General features: G+C 45.0%; 1 long non-coding RNA gene across 1 annotated transcript; it reads left to right on the top strand.

Moving 5' to 3' along the window:
• The first annotated feature begins 3016 nt into the window (after positions 1-3016).
• Positions 3017-12235, top strand: LOC126499085 (uncharacterized). Its single transcript, XR_007590972.1, has 6 exons — positions 3017-3108; positions 4087-4259; positions 6957-7015; positions 9158-9273; positions 11478-11608; positions 11690-12235. It is a non-coding gene; the product is annotated as an uncharacterized lncRNA (long non-coding RNA).
• Positions 12236-12447: the final 212 nt, after the last annotated feature.

The following is a 12447-nucleotide window of genomic DNA, read 5'->3' as shown; positions in this document are numbered from 1 at the left end:
TTTCCCCTCATCCACCATCAAAATAGTTTTGGCCCATAGGAGGTGGAGTAGGATTACCTCCTCATTTTCCCTTTGTTGTTCATTTATTTATTTATTTCTTGGGGGGAGGGACACACACATGCCACTGCACACATAGGACAATGTTCAGGAGTCAGTTCTCCCCTTTTACTGTCTGAGTGTTGGAGATAGAACCCAGGTCCCCAGGCTTTGCGGCATCCCAATGCACTAAACCTTCCTTTCCTTGATTTTTGTTTTGTTTTGTTTTGTTTTTTTTTAGACAGGCTCTCCCTGTACAGCACTGACTGGCCTGGAATTCACTTTGTACCTCAGCCCAGCCTGAATCTCTGACAGATTCTCCTTCCTCTGCCTCCTGAGTGCAGGGAGTAAAAGTATGTGCCTCGCATCCAACTCCGGGAGCCTTCCACTCAGCCCACAGTCCTTTGTTTGCCCAGCTTGTGAGTCTGTCAACTTCAGCTCCACTTCTCTGCAGATGCCATTTCTTCCAGGACAGAAAAATGAGAGCAGAAAATGTTGAAGAATGTTATTTTAAGATATGTTACATTTGCTTATGCTGCTGAACATTTGTTTCAACGATGCAAAGATGTGTTGCGTTCTTTTATGTTGCATTTGTTTAGCTCTGTGAAGCTGTGTTACTTGGCCTGTCTATAACACCTGATGGCCTGATAAAGAGCTGAATGGTCAATAGCAAGGCAGGAAAAAGGATAGTCGACTAGAAACAAGCCAAGCTAAGGCCAGGTATTTATGAGTGTGTATATATTTATGTGGGGGCTGGATGGCCGCTCCCCGCACCTACAAAAAAGCCAAAAGAGTAAAACAAACAACTACAAGAAAATTTGAGCCCAGTTTCTACTTTTTCTTTTATAAACAGTATAATTCCTCTTCCTTCTCTCCCATTCTCCCTTCCTGCACACGCATGTGCATACGTGTGTGTGTGTGTGTGCATGTGTGTGTGTGTGTGTGTGTGTGTGTGGACACACATTAGGAATTGGACCTAGGGTCCTACAGGTGCTGAGCTAGCATTCTCTCCCTTAGCTGTGGTCCTACTTTAATATCTCTCACCTTTGTAAGGATGGGCCTGTGGCTGAGTGTTGTCACCCTTTTGTTTATTTTATGCCTTCCAATTCTCCAATAGTGAACTTTTATTTATTAATGTTATATAAGATATATAGAAATACATCACTGCAAAATAGATCCATAACCTACGTATAATTATTTTGTCCTCAAAGAAATCTCTCTGTGGGAAAACTGCTATTAATTTCTATATATCTTTTCACCTGACAGTTTTTTTGGGGTTTGGGAAGGTTTTTTTTGTTTTGTTTTTAGTTTTTGTTTGTTTGTTTGGTTGGTTGGTTGGTTGGTTGGTTTTTTGAGACAGGGTTTCTCTGTAGCTTTGGGGTCTGTCCTGGAACTTGCTCTGTAGATCAGGCTGGTCTCAAACTCACAGAGATCTGCCTGCCTCTGCCTCCCGAGTGCTGGGATTAAAGGGGTGTGCTGCCACTGCCTGGCACCACCTGACAGTTTTGATTAACAATTAGAGTCATAAAACAGTGCTGGCATTTCGTGGAGACGGAACCCAAGGCCTTATACTTACTAAATTACTAAATAGCTCTACTTCTGAGCTAAATCCCCAACTACTTAGTAGGCTTTTTCTTCTACCTATTACTGTGTGTGCATGCCATGGCTGGACTGTGGAGGTCAGGAGACAACTTTGGGGAGTAAGTTCTCTCTTTCTACCACATGAGTTGCAGGGCTCAAACTCAAGTCACCGGGGCTTGGCTGCAAGCACCTTTGCTCACTGAGCCACTTTACTGATCCCAGGGGTAAAATTTGCAAGGCTGAATTTGACTTCTTCCTGATTCACTCTTGGAAACTGGAGCCAACTGTTGAGTTTCTTTGCAGTGGGGTTTCTGGCCACATTTCAGTTGAAGATTTCTTCTCTGACCTGACTCAAATTGGAAATGATTGGGGATTTGATAGTCAAACAGCCTTTGAAAATTATTATTTATATATTCATTGTCCTGGTTAGCTTTTATGTCAACTTGATGCAAGCTGGAGTCATCTGTGAGGAAGGAACCAAGAAAATGCCTTCCTAAGATTGGACAGGAGACAGGCAAACATGTAGGCATTTTCTTAATCTGTGATTGATGGGATCCCCAGTCCATTAGAGGTGGGGATACCCTTGGCTAGCAATCCTGGGGGCTATAAAATGGACAAAGGAAGCCATGAGAATCAAGCCAGTAAGCAACGCCCCTCCACGGCCTCTGTATCAGCTCCTGCCTCCAGGTTCCTGCCCTAACTGCCTTTGAGGATGAACTTGGCATTTCGTGGAGACCGAACTCAAGGCCTTATACTTATTAAATAGCTCTACTTCTGAGCTAAATCCCCAACTACTTAGTAGGCTTTTTCTTCTACCTATTACTGTGTGTGCATGCCATGGCTGGACTGTGGAGGTCAGGAGACAACTTNTTTCGAGACAGGGTTTCTCTGTAGTTTTTGGTTCCTGTCCTGGAACTAGCTCTTGTAGACCAGGCTGGCCTCGAACTCACAGAGATCTGCCTGCCTCTGTCTCCTGAGTGCAGGGATTAAAGGCGTGCGCCACCATCGCCCGGCTCTTAGTAGGCTATCTTCTACCTATTACTGTGTGTGCACGCCATGGCTGGACTGTGGAGGTCAGGAGACTTTTGCTTTTGGTCATGGTGCTTCCTCCCAGCAATAGAAACCCTAACTAAGACATTCACTAATAGCCACTTCTTGATTTTGGAAAACGTGACGGAGTTAGCCTGGCACGTTTTCTAAAGGCCTCTCCAAACAACCTTCAAAACTTGACAACCTGATTCATTTCCAAATTGGACACAAGATCGTCACTGTAGCTGCCTGAAGGTCAGCAGGGCAAGAGTGGCTCACGTCAGCACAAGCGTAAGGTTATAATTTAACCAGTGAATCCCATTCGAGGTGACCACATCCCTACACAGAAAACAAAGTGTTTGTTCAACAAGCTTTATCTGGCTTCTTCTTTGAGATACGGGGGGATTTACAATTGAGTAATAACCAATTGCTTCAACTCCAGCTTCTTTCTTCAACTTGAGAGTAAGTGGATCCCACACCACGGGCAACAACAGCACTATTGGCTGCCCTTTAGCCAGATGGTTGGGGTAGATCATCCAAGCTCACGTGCTTAGGGAGAAAAAGCAAGAATTTAGAACATGACGTTCTCTAGATGAATCAAGGATTCCCGGTTGGTGTTTTGCAGTCTCACCGATCCCCCCCCTCGCTGCAGTTTCCAGCCTCCAGGTCTCACAGCTCCTTACCCCCTCGCCTTCCTCACGCGTTCAGTTTGCTCCATGCTGCCCTGCATTAAGTGGGGGGGGGGGGGGGCAAACAACAGCTTGTGGCCTTGTGCCATTTACAAGACCCTTTCACCAGCGCCGACCCGCTTGGCCGCGTGCGAGCAGCTGTTCAAGGCCAACAACTCATCCTCCCTGCTCAGTGCACACCTGGCGAGTGGACTAATAGGTGCCTCAGAGAATGAATGAGTGAATTTAGAATGCCTCCCAACTGTGTTGTTTTGAGTTTTCACTAAGATTGTCAAATGTCTTTTTTTTTTTTTCCAAGACAAGGTTTTTCTGTAGCTTTTGGTGCCTGTCCTGGAGCTAGCTCTTGTAGACCAGGCTGGCCTCAAACTCACAAAGATACATCTGCCTCTGACTCCCGAGTGCTGGGATTAAAGGTGTGCGCCACCACCGCCCGGCTGATTGTCAAATATTTGTGTTTCTCTGTAACTTTTTGGCCTGAAAAGCTTTGCTACTCACTCCTTTCTCCTGCATAAAGCAACACTGATGGCGGCCAGAAGCAACAGTCCGCCTTCCCCCAGGAGTCCCCAGGAGCGAGCTCTGTATGAGACGACGCCATGTCTCAGCCCTTCTCTGCACCTATTTAAAACCAAACAAGTCCTTATGAGGAGTTTGGCAAGTGGACCACGATGTAGAGTTTATCATTCCTAGCACTACTGTTAGACAAAAATTTTAAGTGTGATTAAAATGTTATTGAAGTAAGTTTTCCTTTTAGATTCAAAACCAAGAAGGCAAGAAGCCGAGAAAACAGCTGGGGGAACCACAAGGTTTCTGATGTTCTTTTGAGGCTTAGGGGAGCCTGGCAGGCAGAATCAGGAAATGAACCGTGACTGCTGAAAGTACTTCAGGGCTTTCTACTAGCCCCCACAGACAGATCAGCTTCTGCAGGTGAGCGGTGCTGAGCTGAACCCAGCTTTCAGGCTTACTGAGCTTGCGCTGTGCTAATGGTGTAGACACTCAACCCCCATATTTATTTTCAAACTTTATTCCTAATAAAATTATGAATCCCTTCTAGATCATCCCAATCTTAACCCTTCCAAGAGTCACTTGGAAAGACCACTGTAGACAAACAAGAGACCCCTAAAACAAAAGCCTCCATTCCAGCCTGTGCTCACTCGCCAAGTCCACTCATTTTTAATAAAAACCATTCAGGCTTTACCTAAATTGTCACATTAAACCTTCACAGAAATGTGTTTCCCTGTGTGTCTGTGTCTCTGTATATGTGTGTTTCTACATGTGTGTGTATCTGTATCTGTGTGTCTGTGTCTGTGTGTCTTTGTCTGTATGTGTATCTATATGTGTGTGTGTGAGTGTGTCTGTGCTTATGTGTGTGTGTATCTGAGTGTCTGTGTCTATGTGTGTGTGTGTGTCTGAGAATATCTGTCTCTGTATGTGTCTGTTTGTGTGTATGTCGGTATCTGTGTGTCTGTGTGTGTGTCTGAGTCTATATATGTGTGTCTGAGTGTATGTGTCTCTGTGTGTGTGTCTATGTGTGTGTGTGTCTGTATGTGTGCATGTGTGTCTGAGTCTATATATGTGTGTCTGAGTGTGTGTGTCTGTATGTGTGTGAGAGTATCTATGTGTCTGTATGTGTGTGTGTCTGTATGTCTGTATGTGTACGTGTATGTCTGAGTCTATATATGTGTGTCTGAGTGTATGTCTGTGTGTGTGAGTGTGTCTATGTGTCTGTATGTATACATGTCTGAGTGTATATGTCTGTAGTGATGTTTGTGTCTGTGTGTATATATCTGTGTGTGTCCATATGTGCTGTGTGTGCCTGTGTATGTGTCTCTGTGTATATCTATGTATCTATATATGTGTATGTGTATATGTGTGTGTATGTATTTGTGCCAGCATGTGTGTCTGTGTATGTATCTGTGTATGTGTCTGTGTGTGTACGTGTGTGTGTGCATATCTGTATATGTGTGAGTCTGTGTGTGTGTGTATGTGATGCTGAGACTTGAACACAGAACCTTATTGGGCTACTGCTGTAGCACTGAGCTACAATCCCAGTCATAAAAATGTTCTTTGTCAAAGTTACCAAAATTTTTTTCCTTTTTTTTATTTTACACGTATGAGTGTTTTGCCTGCATATATGTGTGTGTGCCATGTGTGTGCTTAGTGTCCAAGAAGGCCAGAAGAGGGTATCGGATTCCCTGGAGTTGGAGTTAGAGGTTATGCGCTGCCATGTGGGTGCTGGGAACCAAGCCTTGGTCCTCTGCGAGAACAGCCAGTGCTCTTAACTGCTGAGTCATCTCTCTCGGGTCCCATTTACTCATCTTTTGACATCAGACTTCATTGATCTTCCAAGTGTATTGCACACACAGCATTGCACCTCTCAGACAGTATTCCGGCCAGGCTCACCATGGGGAGTAATGTGGGGAGGACCTGTACCAATGGCCTCTGTGTTTGGCAGACAGCTGCCTACAGACAGCTGCAGATGGGAACGCTTTTGATCAGAACATGCTTCCAGCAGGAGAGACATGCAAACACCACAGCCTAACCCTGTCCTCAGTCAGGCTAGATGGACTCTAGCAAGAGCTTCAGTCTGTCACTCTGCTTTAATCACCCTGTTCCCCCTAGACACCTTCCCCAACACACACACTCACGCACACACATACACACATATACACACGCACACACATACACACATATACACACGCACACACATACATACACACACACTCACACACACAATTTTGTGATAGGTAGTTGGTGGGAGAATAGGACCAATGTGCTGAGAACTAAGAGCCACACTGACCTTGCTGGGGGAAAGAAGCCTGGGTAGGGTAATGTTCACAGTATGGACGCTGGTGCAGGCCTGAGGAAGCACGGTGCTCACTAGTTGTGTGGTCACTGCAAGAGTGCTCATCTCTCTGTGAAGTGGGAAGAGAGGTCTATCTAACTGGGTTGTCAGGACTATGCAAAGACCCAGTGCTGATCAGGTCCTTAGAACCTGACAAGTTGTAAGTATCTGTAGTGGTGTGAATAAGAAATGACCACTCATTGTGTTTTTATGGCTTTGGGGGGCAGGGAGAATGTGTGCATGTGTGTGTGTGTGTGTGTTTCTTGCAGTTGTTTTTTTTTTTAATTCTGGTTTGAAGTTTTGGTGTAGGAGGTTCTTCTTTCTATGTGTTGCTTTCATTGGTTGAATAAAGAGACTGCCTTGGCCTTTTGATAGGACAGCAGCTTAGATAGGCGGAGTAGACAGAACAGAATGCTGGGAGAAAGGAGGCCGGCAGAGAGCCACCGCCATGAAGCTGCCAGGTCAGACATGCTGAATCTTTCCCGATAAGCCATGACCTCATGGGTCTACACAGAATTATTAGAAATGGGTCGAATCAAGATGTAAGAATTAGCCAAAAAGAGGCTAGAGCTAATGGGCCAGGCAGCAATTTAATTAATACAGATTTCCATGTGATTATTTCCGGTATAAGTTAGCTGGGTGGTGGCAACACAGCCCACTGCTCCTCCTTTCACTACAAAGTTTGTTTTCCCATTTATAATTTTTTTTATTTTTATGTACGTGAATGTTTTGCCTGCATACATGTCTGCACACACCATGTGAATACGGTGCCCAAGAAGGCCAAAGAGGACATCAGATTCCCCTAAAACTGGAGTTACAGCCAGATGAGAGCTACCACGTGAGTACTGGAAATTGAACCCCAGGTCCTCTGTAAGAGCAGCAATCTCTCCAGCCCTGTTTGTTTTCTAAAGAAAGGGGAGAAGGGGTGTGAAGTTGGGTGGATGATGAAGATCTGGGATGAGTTTGTGCGAGGGGGGACCATGATCAAAATATATAGAATAAAAAATTGATTAAAAAACACTTTTAGAAAAAAGAATATTGAAAAGAAGTATTGTTGAATATTATTTTAGCTGGACAAAAATGTGTTTCATTTGTTTATGTTAAAGAATACTACTTTAACTGGGTAAAGGTGTATTGCTTTTAATTATGCTGCATTTGTTTAATGATGTAAAGGTGTATTTTTTAAAATATATTTATTTATTATGCATACAATATTCTGTCTGTGTGTGTGTCTTCAGGCCAGAAGAGGGCACCAGACCTCATAACAGATGGTTGTGAGCCACCATGTGGTTGCTGGGAATTGAACTCAGGACCTTTGGAAGAGTAAGCAATGCTCTTAACCACTGAGCCATCTCTCCAGCCCAAGATGTATGTTTAATTATGTAAAGATGCATTGCATCTGTTTTGTCTTGCCTGCCTAAGATACCTGATTGGTTTAATAAAAAGCTGGATGCCCAATAGCTAGGCAGGAGGGAGAAGGGCTGGCAGGCAGAGAGAATAAATAGAAGGGGGGGGGGGGAATCTAGGCTCAGGAGAGGAATGAGAGAAGGAGGAGGAAAGAATGAGAGAGGAAAAGAACACGAGAGAAGAGAAAGTGGGACATGCCCAGGGCCAGAAACCAGGCAGCTGCCAGACAAACAGACACTGGAGGAAGCAGTGAAAGTAAGGTATACAGAAGGGAAGGAAAGAAAAGAAAAAAATCCCTGAGGAAAAAGGTAAAGAGAAACAGATTGAGTTAAAAAAAAAAAAAAACCTAGCCAGAAACAAGCCTAAGGTAGGTAGTATTTATGACGAATAAGCCTAAGGTAGGTAGTATTTATGACGAATAAGCCTAAGGTAGGTAGTATTTATGACGAATAAGCCTAAGGTAGGTAGTATTTATGACGAATAAGCCTAAGGTAGGTAGTATTTATGACGAATAAGCCTAAGGTAGGTAGTATTTATGACGAATAAGCCTAAGGTAGGTAGTATTTATGACGAATAAGCCTAAGGTAGGTAGTATTTATGACGAATAAGCCTAAGGTAGGTAGTATTTATGACGAATAAGCCTAAGGTAGGTAGTATTCATGACAAATAAGCCTAAGGTAGGTAGTATTCATGACGAATAAGCCTAAGGTAGGTAGTATTTATGACGAATAAGACGTCTCCATGTCATGATTTGGGAGCTGGTTGGTGGCTCAAAAGAGAAAACCTGGTACAGAGAGATGGGACCTGGTAGGTGATTGGCACACTGGGTGGCTATTGTAGTTCTCAAAAGAAAGAATGAGCTTCCATCTGAGCCATTGTGAAGATGGGGGCTTGGTGCTTTCTTGCTCTAAAGCTTCTCTTGCTATGCGACTTCTCCAGTCTGCTGTTTCTGTCTGCTCCGTGATGACATGGACAGAAGGCCCTCATCAGAGAATAGTCATCTGGGTCTAGCCAGTCTTGGGCTGTGAGTCTTCAAAACTGTGAGCCATATAAATCAATTCTCTTAATGAGAAAAGGAGGAAAAAGATGAAAGAGATGGGATAGGTAGGTAGATAGGTAGGTAGGTAGGTAGGTAGATGATAGGTAGGTAGGTAGGTAGATAGATGATAGATAGGTAGGTAGATAGATAGGTAGATAGATAGATAGATAGATGATATGTAGATAGATAGATGATCTGTAGATAGATAGATAGATAGATAGATAGATAGATAGATAGACAGACAGATAGATGATAGGTAGATAGAAAGATGATAGGTAGGTAGGTAGGTAGGTAGATAGATAGATGATAGATAGGTAGGTGGATAGATAGATGATAGATAGATAGATAGATAGATAGATAGATAGATAGATAGATAGATATCCTCAGTCTCTAGCATTTGAACCCTTGGTTCCCAGTTAGTGGCACTGCTTGGGGAAGTTCAGGAGGTGCGGTGGAGGTGGAGACAGCGTGTTTCTGGAGGGAGGATTTGAGAACGAAAGCTTCTCTTCTTCCAGTCTGTTTTCTCTGCTTCAGGCTTATAGTAAAGACTGTGAGCTCTCGGCTCCGTTTTCTCCAGCTGCTTGCTGCCTGCCTCCACCATGATGTACTCTGCCCTCGGGAACTGTAAGCCCAAACAAGCTCTTTCTTCTGTAAGTTTGCTTCGGTTGGGGCATTTTATCACAGCACCAGAAAAGCGGCTAATACTGTGATCAATAATCAGTAGCCCAGAGAATGAGAAAGGAGACTTGTAGGTGCACAAGAGGGTTATAGGAGGTAAAGGGATGGATATGAACTGTAAAACTATGGTCCCATAAACTACACATGAAGCGAAACCTACGTGTTCATATGTGATTTTATATCTAAGCAAATATCAAGTCCGAGAAGAAACAAGGAGACAACAGGTACCACTGGACGAGCTGCTTCCGGTCCCCTTTCCCCAGTACCATTAGCTGGGAACCAAGCGTTTGAAATACGAGCCTGTGTAGGCCTCTGCCAGCCCTCGGCTGACCGCGGATTTTCCTATCAATCTTCACGGCACAGTTGGCGAGCCCACCTTCACCTCCCGTTCTTCGACTCCCGTTGCTCTTTCTGCAGCTTCTTTCCCTAGGTGGACATAGTGGTTCCTGTTGCCTGCTGCCTCCGTCATTGGCTAATGGAAACTACACTCCCACGAGGATGAGGGCCACAACAAAAATCTGTTGCCAACCACAGCTTTAAATCAGAGATGCTTGCGCAGGCTAACGCTTGATCTGAGCTTTGTTGACCCACCTCCTCAGTCTCAGGAATAGACTCCCTACTTCGGGAGAAAACTGAGTGCTGAAGCTTCAGGGATCTGACTCAGGGGCTGCTGTTTGTAGCCAGCCTCAACTTTCTCTAGTCACAAAGCCAGCCTACCCACAACCCTTGTGGCCTCTTGCTCCCTCGAGTTTCTCTGTGTGTCCCCTTAGCCTACATGACTGCTTGCTTACCCTGTAGCCCTGCTGTGACCCCATTTCTTTCTAGCTGATGTCACCTCTCAGCAGTTAAACTGAGTTGTGGGGAGGGTACCTGTAATATCAGCATTCTGGAGGCAGAACTGGGGAGATCTCGAGTTTGAAACTTGCTTGGGGCTACTTAGTGAGAACTTTTTCTGTGGTTCTCAATCTCCTTCTATTCCCCCATGCAGTAGCCACTTTCTTCAGGAAGCAATCCAGGCCCTTCAGTGGGATACAGTTCCTCCTTCCCCTCTCTTCAATCCCAATTCTGTTTTGTCTTGGGTTTTTTTTTTTTTTTTTTTTTTTTTTTTTTTTTTTTTTTTTTTTTTTTTTTTTTTTTTTTTTTTTTTTTTTTTTTTCTCTTAAGGCTCCTATCTTACTTGGCATTTACTGTTATCTTCTATGCTGGATTTGTAGTAGAAAGAGGGCAGAGCTTCTGGCCTCATACATCCCCAACATTCTATTAATATCAGTTTGTGTGAAGACTGTAAAGTCAGTTGGTTCTGGGCCACATTGCATTCCACTGGGCCCTGCTGAGGGCGCCTATTTCCCTCGGGGCCGCTGGATGTTTGAAGTGGACCACCACGGCCTTGAGAGAGGCAGTGCCTTAGTAACAAAGAAACGTTCTTCAGTCTCCCTGGGTCACTGCCTCCGCTGCTGCTGCTGCTGCTTTCGGTGAACAGCATCACTGGTGACAGCTTGAAGTGAAGAGGGGGTTGTCCCCAAGAGGGAAGAAAGCGTAGGAGTGAGATTGCGATTGCTTACTTGTCTTGATGCTTTGACAAAAATATCTGAGGAAAGCTATTTAAGGAGGGGAACATTTTGGTTTCTTAGAGAGAGAGAGAGAGAGAGAGAGAGAGAGAGAGAGAGAGAGAGAGAGAGCAAGCTGGCACACGCATGCCATAGTGTGGGTGCTGGTTCTTGCCTTCTACTTCGCTTGAGACAGAATCTCCTTTCCTGTGGTTTACCAGGCAAACACCAGCAAGCTGGCCCACCTCCAGTCTTGCCATAGGGTTACTGGATTATAGATATGTACTGTTGCACCCAAATGGACATGGATTCTGAGGGTTCAAACTTGACCCTCACTTTTGCATGGTAAACACTTTGTCTACTGAACCATCTCCACAGCCCGGGAAGGAATGGTTTATTATGGCTTGTCTAGGGGGCACAGTCTTCATCGTGGTAGAGAAGGCACGACAGAGGAATGGGAGGCAGCTGGCCACCCTGTGCCCACAGTTCAGAAGCAGAGAGCAAATGAATTAATTTGCTTTTTGCTTTTTTACACAGCCCAGGATCCCACATTTAGGGCGAGTATCCGCCCCTCAATTAACCTAATCAAAATAACCTCCCACAGACATGCCTTGTCTCTTCGATTCCAGACCCTTCCAGGCAGACAATCTCCAACAGCCACAGCAGAGAAATACTATGCTGGCATGCAGAGTGTCCCCAAAAGCTCATATCCACTTAGAACCCCAAGACATGACCTCCTTTGGAAATAAGGCATTTGCAGGTGTGTTTAGTGAGTCTCTGATTAATACTGGATTAAGGTGACTGCTCTCCTTATAAAAACACACAGATGTGCTTGCCCTAGGCTCCCACAGGAAGCCATGCTGATCTCCATGACCTGTGCTGGCACCGAGGGCCATGATGGTGCCCGTGATCCATGCTGCAGTCAGAGGCCGTGTGGGTGCCCATGGTCTGTGTTACCACTGAAGGCTATGTAAATGTCAAGGCCTACGTTGTAGCCGAGGCACTTGTGGATGGCCATGGCCCATGCTGGTGCTGACTGCAAAGGGCAAGGAAGCTTCTTTTGCAATGGTGCTGCTGACTGCAGACTCAGAGCTGAGACTAAGAGACATCCAAGGCTTCTGGGACAACTTCTCTCCCCGACTCCACCCCAACCTCCCTCAAAAGAAATACTCTACATGGAAAGCTGCCGTGGGACAATGGCGTGTACCCTGTCAATTGTATTTTAATAAAACGCTGATTGGCCAGTAGCCAGGCAGGAAGTATAGGCTGGGCAATGAGAACAGGAGAATTCTGGGAAGAAGGAAGTCCCATTCTGCAGCCGTGACCCAGCCACAGACACGTGACTAACATAGCCATGAATAATGGGCTAATATAAGAGTTAATAAGAAGTCTGAGCTACTAGGCCAATCAGTTTATAACTAATGTAGACCTCTGTGTGACTTCTTTGGGATTTAATGACTGCAGGAACCGGGAAGGACAAAAGACTCAGACAACAGGAAGCCATTGAGAAGAACGCTTAAAAATTCTGCTAGGGGGCTGGAGAGGTGGCTCAGAGGTTAAGAGCACTGGCTGTTCTTCCCGAGGTCCTGAGTTCAATTC

Source organism: Alexandromys fortis, unplaced genomic scaffold (assembly GCF_014885135.2).
Source record: "Alexandromys fortis isolate MF-2015 unplaced genomic scaffold, M_Fortis_MF-2015_v1.1 scaffold_14, whole genome shotgun sequence".
Taxonomy (NCBI): domain Eukaryota; kingdom Metazoa; phylum Chordata; class Mammalia; order Rodentia; family Cricetidae; genus Alexandromys; species Alexandromys fortis.
This window is presented reverse-complemented; position numbering and strand designations above follow the sequence as displayed.